Raw genomic sequence first — 16,795 nt, 5'->3', positions numbered from 1 at the left:
TGAAGAATTAAATTAAAATGTATTTATTATTCTTTACAATAAAAAAAATAAATTTACTTGAACATTGATTTAAATTGTCAGGAAAGAAGAGGAAGGGATTTAAAAGGTAAAAAGGTATATGTGTTTAAAAATCCTAAAATCATTTTTAAGGTTGTATTTTTTCTCTAAAATTGTCTTTCTGAAAGTTATAAGAAGCAAAGTAAAAAAATTAATGAATTTATTTAAAACAAGTGAAGACCAAGTCTTTAAAATATTTTCTTGGATTTTCAAATTCTATTTGAGTTTTGTCTCTCTGAGAATTAAAAATGTCGGGCAAAGCGAGACCAGCTTGCTAGTAAATAAATAAAATTTAAAAAATATAGGCAGCTCACTGGTAAGTGCTGCTATTTGAGCTATTTTTAGAACAGGCCAGCGGGCTACTCATCTGGTCCTTACGGGCTACCTGGTGCCCGCGGGCACCGCGTTGGTGACCCCTGGATTAGAGTGCAGTGCAGGACGCCAGGGTGTATCTTTTTTCGCTCTGACCGTAACTTAAGTAAAAGGGCTCATTGGATTCCACACTTTCTCCTTTTTCTATTGTGGATCACGGATTTGTATTTTAAACCACCTCGGATACTATATCCTCTTGAAAATGAGAGTCGAGAACGCGAAATGGACATTCACAGTGACTTTTATCTCCACGACAATACATCGGTGAAGCACTTTAGCTTCGGAGCTAACGTGATAGCATCGTGCTTAACTGCGGATAGAAACAGAAGAAACATGCCCCTGACTGGAAGGATAGACAGAAGATCAACAATACTACTATTACTTCTACTATCAGGAGACACCGAACCAAACCCTGGACCTGTAACTACACGGTAATGTTGTCCAGCCTGGCGAAGCTTAGCAATCCTGTTGCTAACGACGCCATTGAAGCTAACTTAGCTACGGGACCTCGACAGAGCTATGCTAAAAACATTAGCTCTCCACCTACGCCAGCCCTCATCTGCTCATCAACACCCGTGCTAAACTGCGTTCCAGCGATCGACGGCGCGACGAAGGACTTCACCCGATCATCGATGCGGTCGGCGGCTAGCGTCGGATAGCGCGTCTGCTATCCAAGTCAAAGTCCTCCTGGTTGTGTTGCTGCAGCCAGCCGCTAATACACCGATCCCACCTACAGCTTTCTTCTTTGCAGTCTCCATTGTTCATTAAACAAATTGCAAAAGATTCACCAACACAGATGTCCAGAATACTGTGGAACTATGTGGTGAAAACAGACGACTTAAGCTGGCCACGTGCTATTCCAAAATGTCTGCTTCAACCCGTGACGTCACGCGCATACGCCATCATACCGAGACGTTTACAGCCGGATATTTCGCGGGAAATTTAAAATGTCACTTTATAAGTTAACCCGGCCGTATTGGCATGTGTTGCAATGTTAAGATGTCATCATTGATATATAAACTATCAGACTGCGTGGTCGCTAGTAGTGGCTTTCAGTAGGCCTTTAAAGGTGAAATGTAATTTAGAAAAAGTTGCGATGTTGACTAATAAAACAAAGCTGTTTTTTTTGTCTTTCAAACTGTCATTGCTCAAAACATAATATTGAATCAAAATCAATGTTATTATGAATTATTGACCTATCCAAGGTTCCCATTACTTCACATCAAATATTCCACTAAGAAAAATATTTTTGGTTGAAGATTTTGCAAATTTGGTAAATAAATAACCAAAAAATTTATATTTTGTAGTTTTCTGACTGTAAATGAACCGAACCGTGACCTCTAAACCGAGGTACGTACCGAACCGAAATTTTTGTGTACCGTTACACCCCTAGTACATTCATTTGAAGTTTGAAATGTGAGTGTCCCTCTAATTGTGCAAGTCCTTGCAACAAAGAGGTAACATACTATGAAGTATGCAGGACTGTTGCGGGTTCGCTCCAAAACGATATAACCATGATGACATAACAATGATTGCTTAGTCGCAGATTTGGAGTTGGGGATGTGTATTGGACCAACTCCAGGTCACCAGTGCACCGTGTGCAAAAATAGACACGGTGCAAACATTGGTGAAAATGAAAAGCAAGTACAAAAAAAATGAAGTATTTACAAAATGCAGGAATGAAAAAAACAATCCCCAATCACTGTTTGCACTACCATAAATGTCCACACCATAATTTGCTGCTGTAATTCAAAATGTATGTTGTTGCGTTGACCAGCATTCCTCCAATGGGGAATTCAAATTGCTAGTCTCTCCCAGATTCTTTTTATGGCAATAAGCTGATGTTTATATTCAATCACCAGGCAGAAGTTGGTATTTTGTGGTTTATTCTCCAAGCTTAGAGGACAAACCTGAGACCAATCCAGCACCCAAGCGTTCCCTAGCCCGGTCCAGATCGGTCTACCAAAACCCCGGAACTCCGGTCTACTTACTCCTTCTCCTGCCCCCCCCACCTACTGTCTAGCTGTGCTCCGTATCTCAGGAATGTAATGGCAGTCTCAACAAAGACAACGCTCTGACTCTAACCAAGGACACTCGAATCCAAGCACTTTGTACCACACGAGACATTAGCTGATGTAAATATGACTATAGGAGTTTTTAGAAAGAAGTAACACTTAAATATGGGTATGATTCTGATCTGCTTTCATCAATGTACTTGTCGCCAGTCTTACGGACTGGTAGCAGCGATGGAAGCAGAGATGAAGGCGCTGCAGGGTACGGCCGACCTGTTTGAGGTCAGCTTCCCAGACTACAAGCAACTACGCCAGTGTCGCTCTGACATCGTACTCGTCAAAGCCGTGTGGGATATGGTGGTTTTTGTCAAGGTATGATGACACTTGACGTCCGTAGCACAAGACAGAGGTGTGGCTTTAAGGCAAAATGTCCATACAGAGCAGCATAGAGGATTGGACCAAGACTCCATGGAAGGAGATCAATGTTGAGCAGATGAACATGGAGCTCAGACGTCTGGCAAAGGTATGACAAGACATTTGTACGCAAACATGATGAACTCTCATATATTCTTGTCTGTTGTCAAGGAGATGAAGATGCTGCACGAGGAGGTGCGGGTGTGGGATGTCTACACAGGCCTGGAGTCAACGCTGAAGAATCTGTTGACCTCTCTGCGAGCAGTCAATGAGCTGCAGAACTCTGCTGTCAGGGAGAGGCACTGGCAGCAGCTAATGAACACCACCAAGGTATCTCCATGCCTCCACAATGTCTCCTTCCAGCCCATCAATTCCACTAATGACCATGTTTTGACGAGCAGAAGGCAATTAACCCGACCTGTAAGTTGATCGCGGTTGTCTTGGATTCCCTTTCCAAGGTAACGCTTGTGATGGGAGAGTCCGCCACCCTGGGGAACCTGCTGGAATTGCAGCTTCACCGCGTTGAGGACGAGGTCAAGAACATAGTAGACAAGGCTGTGAAAGAAATGGCCATAGAGAAGGTCGGTACTACTTCATATCACAAATACACACTTAAGAGTTCAGCAACCATTTGATTATATTTCATCCAGACAGAATAAAGAAGACGGTGTACAGCTTGCATAGAAGTATAGACTTTCCTCTGGGTCATGCTCACTTGACACTTAGTATTGTGTATTTTTACCTGACCAACGCTTTTATTTTTCATTCTACTTCCTGTCTACCTTATACAACAATTCTTCTCAAAAAAAGAGGAGGAATATAATCTTAGAGAAAAATGCAATTTAAAACATTTGTATGCACGTACAACACTTAAGACCTTCAGTATATCAGTATGTGGAATTAAATGATGGAATGGATTAAATAAATAAATCAAACAATGTACTAATATGATCCACTTCAAGAAACTCTTCACACTTAAAGGCCTACTGAAATGAATTTTTTTTATTTAAACGGGAATAGCAGATCCATTCTGTGTCATAATCGATCATTTCGCGATATTGCCATATTTTTGCTGAAAGGATTTAGTAGAGAAAATCGACGATAAAGTTCGCAACTTTTGCTCGCTGATAAAAAAAAAGCCTTGCCTGTACCGGAAGTAGCATGACGTCACAGGAGCTAGTATTCCTCACAATTCCCCGTTGTTTACAATGGAGCGAGAGAGATTCGGACCGAGAAAGTGATGATTACCCCATTAATTTGAGCGAGGATGAAAGATTCGTAGATGAGGAACGTTACAGTGAACGACTTGAGAGGCAGTGATGGACGTATCTTTTTTCGCTCTGACCGTAACTTAGGTACAAGCTGGCTCATTGGATTCCACACTCTCTCCTTTTTTTATTGTGGATCACGGATTTGTATTTGAAACCACCTCGGATACTATATCCTCTTGAAAATGAGAGTCGAGCACGCGAAATGGACATTCAGTGCCTTTTATCTCCACGACAATACATCGGCGAAATGCTTTAGCTACGAGCTAACGTGATAGCATCGTGCTTTAACTGCATATAGAAACAAAAAAATAAACCCCTGACTGGAAGGATAGATAGAAAATCAACAATACTATTAAACCGTGGACATGTAAATACACGGTTAATGCTTTCCAGGCTGGCGAAAGTTAACAATGCTGTGCTAACGACGCCATTGAAGCTAACTTAGCAACTTAGCAACGGAACCTCACAGAGCTATGCTAAAAACATTAGCTCTCCACCTACGCCAGCCAGCCCTCATCTGCTCATCAACACCCGTGCTCACCTGCGTTCCAGCGATCGGCAGAAGGACGAAGGACTTCACCCGATGCGTTTGGCGGCCCGGAGACGTAGGAAGTCAAGGTGAGGTCGGCGGCTAGCGTGGCTAGCGCGGCTAGCGCTCCAACAAAGTCCTCCTGGTTGTGTTGCTGTAGTCCGCTGCTAATACACCGATCCCACCTACAACTGTCTTCTTTGCAGCCTTCATTGTTCATTAAACCAATTGCAAAAGATGTCCAGAATACTGTGGAATTATGAAATGAAAACAGAGCTTTTTGTATAGGATTCTACGGGGTACCATAACTTCCGTTACTCTGACTTCGTCACGCGCATACGTCATCATACCGCGACGTATCAGCCGGATATTTCCCGGGAAGTTTTAAATGTCACTTTATAAGTTAACCCGGCCGTATTGGCATGTGTTGCAATGTTAAGATTTCATCATTGATATATAAACTATCAGACTGCGTGGTCGGTAGTAGTGGCTTTCAGTAGGCCTTTAAAGTGTTTACAAAGTACAAAGAAGAAGAACCATAATAAACATTCTCAATTTATTTCATCCATCCATTCATTTTCTACATCATCTTACTCATCTCACCATATGAAATATAACTTACTTCACTGAGTATTATTGATTTATTTGTATTGTGATTACTTATGGAGTATATTGTGAATACATTGAGAACAGAAATTGAACAAAAGTTTTAGCAACTTTTTGAGCATGTTGAATAAAGAAACTGGAACTTGTGATGTATCATGTTGTATGCATGCATGTGTGATGTATCATGTTGTATGCATGCGTGTGTGATGTATCATGTTGTATGCATGCGTGTGTGATATATCATGTTGTATGCATGCGTGTGTGATGTATCATGTTGTATGCATGCGTGTGTGATGTATCATGTTGTATGCATGCGTGTGTGATGTATCATGTTGTATGCATGCGTGTGTGATGTATCATGTTGTATGCATGCGTGTGTGATGTGTCATGTTGTATGCATGCGGGTGTGATGTATCATGTTGTATGCATGCGTGTGTGATGTATCATGTTGTATGCATGCATGTGTGATGTGTCATGTTGTATGCAAGCGTGTGTGATGTATCATGGTGTATGCATGCGTGTGTGATGTATCATGTTGTATGCATGCGTGTGTGATGTATCATGTTGTATGCATGCGTGTGTGATGTATCATGTTGTATGCATGCGTGTGTGATGTATCATGTTGTATGCATGCGTGTGTGATGTATCATGTTGTATGCATGCGTGTGTGATGTATCATGTTGTATGCATGCGTGTGTGATGTATCATGTTGTATGCATGCGTGTGTGATGTATCATGTTGTATGCATGCGTGTGTGATGTATCATGTTGTATGCATGCGTGTGTGATGTATCATGTTGTGTGCATGCGTGTGTGATGTATCATGTTGTATGCATGCGTGTGTGATGTATCATGTTGTATGCATGCGTGTGTGATGTATCATGTTGTATGCATGCATGTGTGATGTATCATGTTGTATGCATGCATGTGTGATGTATCATGTTGTATGCATGCGTGTGTGATGTATCATGTTGTATGCATGCATGTGTGATGCATCATGTTGTATGCATGCATGTGTGATGTATCATGTTGTATGCATGCATGTGTGATGTATCATGTTGTATGCATGAATGTGTGATGTATCATGTTGTATGCATGCGTGTGTGATGTATCATGTTGTATGCATGCATGTGTGATGTATCATGTTGTATGCATGCATGTGTGATGTATCATGTTGTATGCATGCGTGTGTGATGTATCATGTTGTATGCATGCATGTGTGATGTATCATGTTGTATGCATGCATGTGTGATGTATCATGTTGTATGCATGCGTGTGTGATGTATCATGTTGTATGCATGCGTGTGTGATGTATCATGTTGTATGCATGCGTGTGTGATGTATCATGTTGTATGCATGCGTGTGTGATGTATCATGTTGTATGCATGCGTGTGTGATGTATCATGTTGTATGCATGCGTGTGTGATGTATCATGTTGTATGCATGCGTGTGTGATGTATCATGTTGTATGCATGCGTGTGTGATGTATCATGTTGTATGCATGCGTGTGTGATGTATCATGTTGTATGCATGTGTGTGTGATGTATCATGTTGTATGCATGCATGTGTGATGTATCATGTTGTATGCATGCATGTGTGATGTATCATGTTGTATGCATGCGTGTGTGATGTATCATGTTGTATGCATGCGTGTGTGATGTATCATGTTGTATGCATGCGTGTGTGATGTATCATGTTGTATGCATGCGTGTGTGATGTATCATGTTGTATGCATGCATGTGTGATGTATCATGTTGTATGCATGCGTGTGTGATGTATCATGTTGTATGCATGCATGTGTGATGTATCATGTTGTATGCATGCGTGTGTGATGTATCATGTTGTATGCATGCATGTGTGATGTATCATGTTGTATGCATGCGTGTGTGATGTATCATGTTGTATGCATGCGTGTGTGATGTATCATGTTGTATGCATGCATGTGTGAAGTATCATGTTGTATGCATGCATGTGTGATGTATCATGTTGTATGCATGCATGTGTGATGTATCATGTTGTATGCATGCGTGTGTGATGTATCATGTTGTATGCATGCATGTGTGATGTATCATGTTGTATGCTTGCATGTTCCAAATAAACTCAAACTCACCTTTGTTTCCCAGCCGCTTTACTTCTGGCTTGAGCGCCTGCCCACAGTTTGTTATTAGGACACTTACCTGCTTGCAATCACTAATCAGGAGGCTTCCTATGCTGGATCGTTTTTGCTTTGCCCTGCTCTGTACATCCGTGTGAAGATGTCAGGTTCAAACACTGATGACATCTATTAAATAAGACAAGAAGCAAAGAATTAAACAGACACATAATTCAATTTGGCTCAATTTGAGGAGAGTCGCCTGGACACTGTACCCTTGCACAGTTGGACACTGTACCCTTGCACAGTGTCTCAGCACGCTCTGGCGAAAGATTGTACGCCTCCTTCTTTATTTGGACTTTCCCTGACCACATGGCAACAGCTGCTTCCAAAGGGATGTGGGTCGTAAACAGCGTTGCCTTTGGTTACAGAACAGTTCCAAAGAAAAGGTTGTAAACACTTCACAGAAAAGGCCATAAAACAGTTCAAAGGAAGGTTTGTAAATGACTTCAAAAAAGAGGTTTGTAAAAGAGTTCAAAAAACTGGTGTCTGGAACTTGGGCAGATCCTGCCTTCTCTCCGCTTTGTAGTCCTTGGGTTAAAACAATATCTTTCTGTTGATTACAATACATGAAAGAAAACAGAACACCTTCATGTTGCTTCCCCCTACACAGTGGAGTTTTACAAGCCTTCTTCTTGGTAGGTTGAAAGACATGTTTTTGCTTCTCGCTGGGAACTCATTAACCACAAAGTTTTTGTGATAACTTAGATACAATTATTCTAACAGTGTAGCTTTCCCCATGCTTTTTGTGACGGTTTAGTCTCCTTTGTGCACTTCCCCCGTTGCACTGCTTTGGTTATTAAATACATTTTACCTGCACTTTGCCCGCCGTTTCTACACCCTGGAGTCCAGACTAACAACACCCGCACCAAACATAACAGTCTGAATAAAGTCAAGGCCACTATTGTGGAACTAGCTGGCAGCACACAAGTCAGTACGTCTCACGGTGAATGTCCAAACTGTGGCTCAGTTCCCCAAAGGAGAGGAATTCAAGTAAGGCTGAAACGATGACGTCGACGTAGTCGACGTCATCGGTTACGTAAATACGTCGACGCCGTTTTTGTGCGTCGACGCGTCGCATATTTACGTCACACTACCATCATGGCGAAGCGCAAAGCAGACGATCAAAGCAGACGATGCGAACGGTGCGAGCGAGGGGGAAAAAGCACGCCAAAAGTGTGGGAGTATTTCAATAAACGGCCTAATAATGTTGTTGTATGCACACTGTGTCGAGCGGGAATGGCCTATCATAGCAGCACAACGGCTATGAACGAACATTTGAAAAGAATACCATCAACTAGTCCAGGGGTCACCAACGCGGTGCCCGCGGGCACCAGGTAGCCCGTAAGGACCAGATGAGTAGCCCGCTGGCCTGTTCTAAAAATAGCTCAAATAGCAGCACTTACCAGTGAGCTGCCTCTATTTTTTAAAATTGTATTTATTTACTAGCAAGCTGGTCTCGCTTTGCCCAACATTTTTAATTCTAAGAGAGACAAAACTCAAATAGAATTTGAAAATCCAAGAAAATATTTTAAATACTTGGTCTTCACTTGTTTAAATTCATTAATTGTTTTACTTTGCTTCTTATAACTTTCAGAAAGACAATTTTAGAGAAAAAATACAACCTTAAAAATGATTTTAGGATTTTTAAACACATATACCTTTTTCCTTTTAAATTCCTTCCTCTTCTTTCCTGACAATTTAAATCAATGTTCAAGTAAATTAATTTTTTTATTGTAAAGAATAATAAATACATTTTAATTTAATTCTTCATTTTAGCTTCTGTTTTTTCGACGAAGAATATTTGTGAAATATTTCTTCAAACTTATTCTGATTAAAATTAAAAAAAAATATTCTGGCAAATCTAGAAAATCTGTAGAATCAAATTTAAATCTTATTTCAAAATCTTTTGAATTTATTTTAAAATGTTTGTTCTGGAAAATCTAGAAGAAATAATGATTTGTCTTTGTTAGAAATATAGCATGGTCCAATTTTTTATATATTCTAACAAAGTGTAGATTGGATTTTAACCTATTTAAAACATGTCATCAAAATTCTAAAATTAATCTTAATCAGGAAAAATTACTAATGATGTGCCATAAATTCTTTTTTTAATTTTTTCAAAAAGATTCGAATTAGCTACTTTTTCTGTTCTTTTTTTCGGTTGAATTTTGAATTTTAAAGAGTCGAAATTGAAGATAAACTGTTTCAAAATTTAATTGTCATTTATTTTGTGTTTTCTCCTCTTTTAAACCGTTCAATTAAGTGTAAATATCATTAATTATTAATAATAACATAGAGTTAAAGGTAAATTAAGCAAATTGGCTATTTCTGGCAATTTATTTAAGTGTGTATCAAACTGGTAGCCCTTCGCATTAATCAGTACCCAAGAAGTAGCTCTTGGTTTCAAAAAGGTTGGTGACCCCTGAACTAGTCAATCGTCCGCGTGAGCATACGTTGTCATCATTACACAAAAACATGAATGTGTCATTTGTATCTGCTAGGGGTGTAACGGTACGTGTTTTGTATTGAACCGTTTCGGTACGGGGCTTTATGTTCGGTACGGGGGTTTCGGTTCGGTACGGGGGTGTACCGAACAAGTTTCTAAGCTAAAGCTAAAGTCTTAACAAGCTGCTTTGCTCCTTCTGCCTCTGTCTCAGCACGCAGCATTGTCCCACCCACACAACCATCTGATTGGTACACACGAAGCATTATCAGCCAATCAGCAGTGCGTATTCAGAGCGTTATCAGCCAATCAGCAGTGCGTATTCAGAGCGCATGTAGTCAGCGCTTCAGCGTGGAGCAGATAGGTGTTTAGCAGGTGAGCATCAGGCAGCAGACTCTCCCCAAATGATAAATAACACCTCCCAGTCAACTACTAGTAACATCACTATGAGCCCGTTGACCTTCTAGAAACTTAAACTGCAGCTCAGCTCACTCGCAGTCCTGGCTTGAGGTGAAGGCTAATTACCTCTCAGTTCCAGCCACATCGACCCCTTCTGAGCGCCTATTTTCAGCTGCTGGGAATATTGTAAACAAGAAAAGAACCAGAGCATGTAGACATGCTAACCTTTCTTTATTACAACTGTTAGTCACTCGCTGGAATGAGTAGAATTGGTTATTGTGTACTGTGTTGGACTGGATGTTTATTTTGCACATTTTAAAAGCAATACTTAATGTTTACAGTGCTCCGGAATATTTAGATTGGCACTTTTTTGTATTGGATGTTTATCTTTATTTTTGCACATTTTAGCAAATAAGCAATACTTTCACTTTTGTTGAAATGTTTACACTGTTGTTACAGAATATTTCGTTTTGCACTTTTTTGTATTGGATGTTTATCTTTATTTTTGCACATTTTAAAGCAAAATAAGCAATACTTTCACTTTTGAAATGCTTATACTATTGCAGAATATTAAGATTTGCACTGGATGTTGACTTTTATATTTGCACATTAAAAAGCAAATAAACTACTTTTAATTTTGCTAAATGTTAAAAGTTTTAAATGTTTACATTGTTATATACTGTATAAGTTTATGTGTAGGGTATCTGAGTCTGAAAATGACATAATCTCTGTGTTAACGAACTCTGGCCGCAGTTCTGTTAAGTACTCATCTGGACTGTGGAATCATTGGCACACATGTTTGTATGTCAGAAACTGACATTTGGGTTTTATGTTTTATTGTTTTTGTTTTTAATGTATGTTTTATTGTTTTGTTTTTTAATGTATTGTATTCTGTTTTTATATGTTTAAATGGATCTTAAGGTCTGCAATAAAGATTGACGATTGATGATGTTACAGAATATTTAGTCATGTTGTTGTCAATGTTGACTGAGTGGCCATACTTCTTTTTTTTTTGTAAATAAAAGCCATGCCTTTTGAAAAAACTGGCCTACATTTATTTTTTCATCTTCATTTTAAATAAAAAAAATAATCGCTAAAAGGAAAAATAATCTATAGATTAATCGGGAAAAAAATAATCTATAGATTAACCGATTAATCGAAAAAAATAATCTATAGATTAATCGATAGAAAAATAATCGTTAGCTGCAGCCTTAAATTCAAGGGTTGTGTTGAACCGCAGCTACTGTGTGTTGGCAGCACTCATGCGGCCCTAGACTGTGATGCTACCACCACCATAACTGACTGGAGGCAATTATCTTGCTACTGGTTTGTGTTGCCTATTCAGACCATAATGGCTGCTTTATAGTGTGGTGTATAAGATGAGAATATCATTGCTAAAATGTTTTTATCGTGGATTCCTCAGGATTTGGCAGAGATAAAACAGACGTGGCGTGTTATGTCATATGAGACTCACACCACTACTGGAATCCTTCTTCTCAAAGCAGATGAGAACCTGATAGAAACGCTGGAGGACAACCAGGTTGGACTAGATAGCATATTTTGTTCATGACTTTGGTCCAAAAGCCTGGCTGATGAGTTAGATTTCTCTCCAGGTGCAGTTGCAAAACGTCCTCATGAGCAAGTATGTGGACCACTTCCAAGCAGAAGCTGATGGCCGCTGACCCGGTCATCTCCTCATGGATGTCTGTGCAGAGGACTCGGGCCCACCTCCACAGCATCTTCAGCAACAGCCACGACATTCGCCAGCAGCTGGCCGCTGACGCCGAGCGCTTCCAGGGAATACATCAGGACTTTCAGGTACTTCACTGTCCTACGTTGTGCCTTCACCGTGTCCCTCATTGTATTTGCCTTTGCTCAGACGTCGATGAGCGACGTGGTGCAGAACACTTAACGTCCTGGAGGTTACCAAGCAGCCGGGCTTCTTGGAGAACCTGGAGAGGTTGTCTGTGTGTGAGAAGGCCTTGGCAGAGTACCTGGAGACCAAGAGGCTCACTTTCTGCCACCGACCTGCTGGAGATAGTCTCCAAGGGAACACAACCTAAACAGGTAAGAGATTTTAGGTGGATATATGCACCAATGTCTTCTAGTGTCGTCTCACTAAACACCTTATTAGATATTAGGTTATAAATAGAGATGTCCGATATTATCGGCCGATAAATGCTTTAAAATGTAATATCGGAAATTAATCGGTTTCAAAAAGTAAACTGAATGACTTTTTAAAACGCGGCTGTACGGAGCGGTACGTATCCGGTAAAACACGGCCGTAGGGAGCAGTCCAGGGGCCGTACTTATCAAGCTTCTTAGAGTGCCATTTTACACTTAAGTCCTGAGAATTTGCGAAATTTAGTCCTACTCTCAAACTTAAGAATAAAAGCTTTTTATCAACGTTCTTAAGTCTAAGAATCACTCCTACTCTCCACGATATTTAAGAGACCTTCAGAGGTGTCTTAAGTGGTTAGGAGTTGCCAGCAGGGGATGGCACTGAGGCGAGAGAGACGTGCGCGAACGTTCAGGGAACGGAACAATGTGGGTTTTTTTTTGATGACGAGCAGCTGATCAAACGGTATCGTTTAGACAGAGCGGATATTATTTTTGTCACAGATTTAATACTTTTCGATTCCTTGTTGATTTCTGCATGTGTCTGCAGTGGGCTAGTATATATAGAGCAGGGGTCACCAACGCGGTGCCCGCGGGCACCAAGTAGCCCGTAAGGACCAGATGAGTAGCCCGCGGGCCTGTTCTAAAAATAGCTCAAATAGCAGCACTTACCAGTGAGCTGCCTCTATTTTTTAAATTTTATTTATTTACTAGCAAGCTGGTCTCGCTTTGCCCGACATTTTTAATTCTAAGAGAGACAAAACTCAAATAGAATTTGAAAATCCAAGAAAATATTTTAAAGACTTGGTCTTCACTTGTTTGAATAAATTCATGAATTGTTTTACTTTGCTTCTTATAACTTTCAGAAAGACAATTTTAGAGAAAAAATACAACCTTAAAAAATGATTTTAGGATTTTTAAACACATATACCTTTTTACCTTTTAAATTCCTTCCTCTTCTTTCCTGACAATTTAAATCAATGTTCAAGTAAATTATTTTTTTAATTGTAAAGAATAATAAATACATTTTAATTTAATTCTTCATTTTAGCTTCTGTTTTTTCGACGAATAATATTTGTGAAATATTTCTTCAAACTTATTATGATTAAAATTCAAAAAAATTATTCTGGCAAATCTAGAAAATCTGTAGAATCAAATTTAAATCTTATTTCAAAGTCTTTTGAATTTCTTTTAAAATTTTTGTTCTGGAAAATATAGAAGAAATAATGATTTGTCTTTGTTAGAAATATAGCTTGGTCCAATTTGTTATATATTCTAACAAAGTGCAGATCGGATTTTAACGTATTTAAAACATGTCATCAAAATTCTAAAATGAATCTTAATCAGGAAAAATTACTAATGATGTTCCATAAATTATTTTTTTAATTTTTTCAAAAAGATTCGAATTAGCTAGTTTTTCTCTTCTTTTTTTCGGTTGAATTTTGAATTTTAAAGAGTCGAAATTGAAGATAAACTATGTTTCAAAATTTTATTGTCATTTTTTTCGTGTTTTCTCCTCTTTTAAACCGTTCAATTAAGTGTAAATATCATTAATTATTAATAATAACATAGAGTTAAAGGTAAATTGAGCAAATTGGCTATTTCTGGCAATTTATTTAAGTGTGTATCAAACTGGTAGCCCTTCGCATTAATCACTACCCAAGAAGTAGCTCTTGGTTTCAAAAAGGTTGGTGACCCCTGATATAGAGCCACCCACACCAGTTTCAAATTAGTTGCCTAATTAATGAATTGGAAAGAAAATGTTATGACAGTAGCGTATGTGTGTGGCCGTGAGGTGAGTGACGTCAGTGAGTGTGTGGGCGAGAGAAGAGAGGGAGTGGTAGCGTGAGTGCCGGCGGGGACTAGTTTGTTTTGTATTATTTTGTAGTTTATTGTCAAAATATACACTCCCATTGTCCACTTAAATATTTCCAAGATATTTCTTTATTCTTAGACAACGGATTCCCTTCCGTGATTGGTCATTTCTATGGACACAGAAATGACGTCACCTAAAATTCAGTTTACGGCACATAGTAATGTCGTAATTCAGCTCTGAGTGTGACACTTAAGATTGCTCTACCCACTACGGCGTGGCGTAGTGGGTAGAGCAACCGTGCCAGAAACCTGAGGGTTGCAGGTTCGCTCCCCGCCTCTTACCATCCAAAAATCGCTTCCGTTGTGTCCTTGGGCAGGACACTTCACCCTTTGCCCCCGGTGCCGCTCACACCGGTGAAATGAATGATGAATGAATGGTAGCGAAGAATTTATTTACTCTTAAGTCAACTCTTAGCAGACTTCTTAGGAGTCATTCTAAGAAGCTTGATAAGTACGGCCCTAGAGCAGTTGTGTCTCCCAGTCAGCAGCCCCTCCCCTCTACCCCCTCCCCTCTCCCACACACAACACAGGAGTTGACGACTGCAGCATGAGAGGTTTACTGGCGACGCTTGATGACCTCATCAAACCGCCGCGAGCGCAGCATAACAACAACAAGAGTGTGTTGTTGCCGGTGCTGTAGCCGTGGCTCACAAGCCAGCGAGCTCGGTGACTGACTTAACGACACCATGTCTATGGTTTGGGATTATTTTAAAGTGTGACTGACGGATAAAAATTGGCAATTTCATAAGGAGATACACGATGAATACAAGATGGATGAAAAGCCAACGCCGAAAAAAAGTAGTTGTCGCCCAAAGGGACAAGCGGTAGAAAATGGATGGATGGATGGATGGATGGCTGACTGCTAGGCCACTTCAAGCACTCACCACTAGCTTGCAGCACATTTGTGTTACTCATACAAATACGTTAGAGCAGGGCAGATTATAATTCCCTGTTATACAGTATACTAGGCAGTCTTGCACTAAAAGAGGACTATGTTATTGTTTACTTTATGACTCTAGTATACTCTGGACTGTTATACAGTATACTAGGCAGTCTTGCACTAAAAGAGGACTATGTTATTGTTTACTTTATGACTCTAGTATACTCTGGACTGTTATACAGTATACTAGGCAGTCTTGCACTAAAGGAGGACTATGTTATTGTTTACTTTATGACTCTAGTATACTCTGGACTGTTATACAGTATACTAGGCAGTCTTGCACTAAAGGAGGACTATGTTATTGTTTACTTTATGACTCTAGTATACTCTGGACTGTTATACAGTATACTAGGCAGTCTTGCACTAAAAGAGGACTATGTTATTGTTTACTTTATGACTCTAGTATACTCTGGACTGTTATACAGTATACTAGGCAGTCTTGCACTAAAAGAGGACTATGTTATTGTTTACTTTATGACTCTAGTATACTCTGGACTGTTATACAGTATACTAGGCAGTCTTGCACTAAAAGAGGACTATGTTATTGTTTACTTTATGACTCTAGTATACTCTGGACTGTTATACAGTATACTAGGCAGTCTTGCACTAAAGGAGGACTATGTTATTGTTTACTTTATGACTCTAGTATACTCTGGACTGTTATACAGTATACTAGGCAGTCTTGCACTAAAGGAGGACTATGTTATTGTTTACTTTATGACTCTAGTATACTCTGGACTGTTATACAGTATACTAGGCAGTCTTGCACTAAAAGAGGACTATGTTATTGTTTACTTTATGACTCTAGTATACTCTGGACTGTTATACAGTATACTAGGCAGTCTTGCACTAAAAGAGGACTATGTTATTGTTTACTTTATGACTCTAGTATACTCTGGACTGTTATACAGTATACTAGGCAGTCTTGCACTAAAGGAGGACTATGTTATTGTTTACTTTATGACTCTAGTATACTCTGGACTGTTATACAGTATACTAGGCAGTCTTGCACTAAAGGAGGACTATGTTATTGTTTACCTTATGACTCTAGTATACTCTGGACTGTTATACAGTATACTAGGCAGTCTTGCACTAAAAGAGGACTATGTTATTGTTTACTTTATGACTCTAGTATACTCTGGACTGTTATACAGTATACTAGGCAGTCTTGCACTAAAGGAGGACTATGTTATTGTTTACTTTATGACTCTAGTATACTCTGGACTGTTATACAGTATACTAGGCAGTCTTGCACTAAAGGAGGACTATGTTATTGTTTACTTTATGACTCTAGTATACTCTGGACTGTTATACAGTATACTAGGCAGTCTTGCACTAAAAGAGGACTATGTTATTGTTTACTTTATGACTCTAGTATACTCTGGACTGTTATACAGTATACTAGGCAGTCTTGCACTAAAGGAGGACTATGTTATTGTTTACTTTATGACTCTAATATACTCTGGACTGTTATACAGTATACTAGGCAGTCTTGCACTAAAAGAGGACTATGTTATTGTTTACTTTATGACTCTAGTATACTCTGGACTGTTATACAGTATACTAGGCAGTCTTGCACTAAAAGAGGACTATGTTATTGTTTAC

The 16,795-nt window shown here is 39.4% G+C and overlaps 1 pseudogene; it reads left to right on the top strand.

Moving 5' to 3' along the window:
• The window catches only part of LOC133631439 (dynein axonemal heavy chain 11-like), a 184,463-nt pseudogene that overhangs the window by 147,768 nt on the left and 19,900 nt on the right, over positions 1-16,795 (top strand).

The sequence above is a fragment of the Entelurus aequoreus genome, linkage group LG16 (assembly GCF_033978785.1).
Source record: "Entelurus aequoreus isolate RoL-2023_Sb linkage group LG16, RoL_Eaeq_v1.1, whole genome shotgun sequence".
Classification (NCBI taxonomy): domain Eukaryota; kingdom Metazoa; phylum Chordata; class Actinopteri; order Syngnathiformes; family Syngnathidae; genus Entelurus; species Entelurus aequoreus.
Note: the sequence above shows the minus strand (reverse complement) of the source record. Positions and strands in the feature narration are given on the sequence as shown.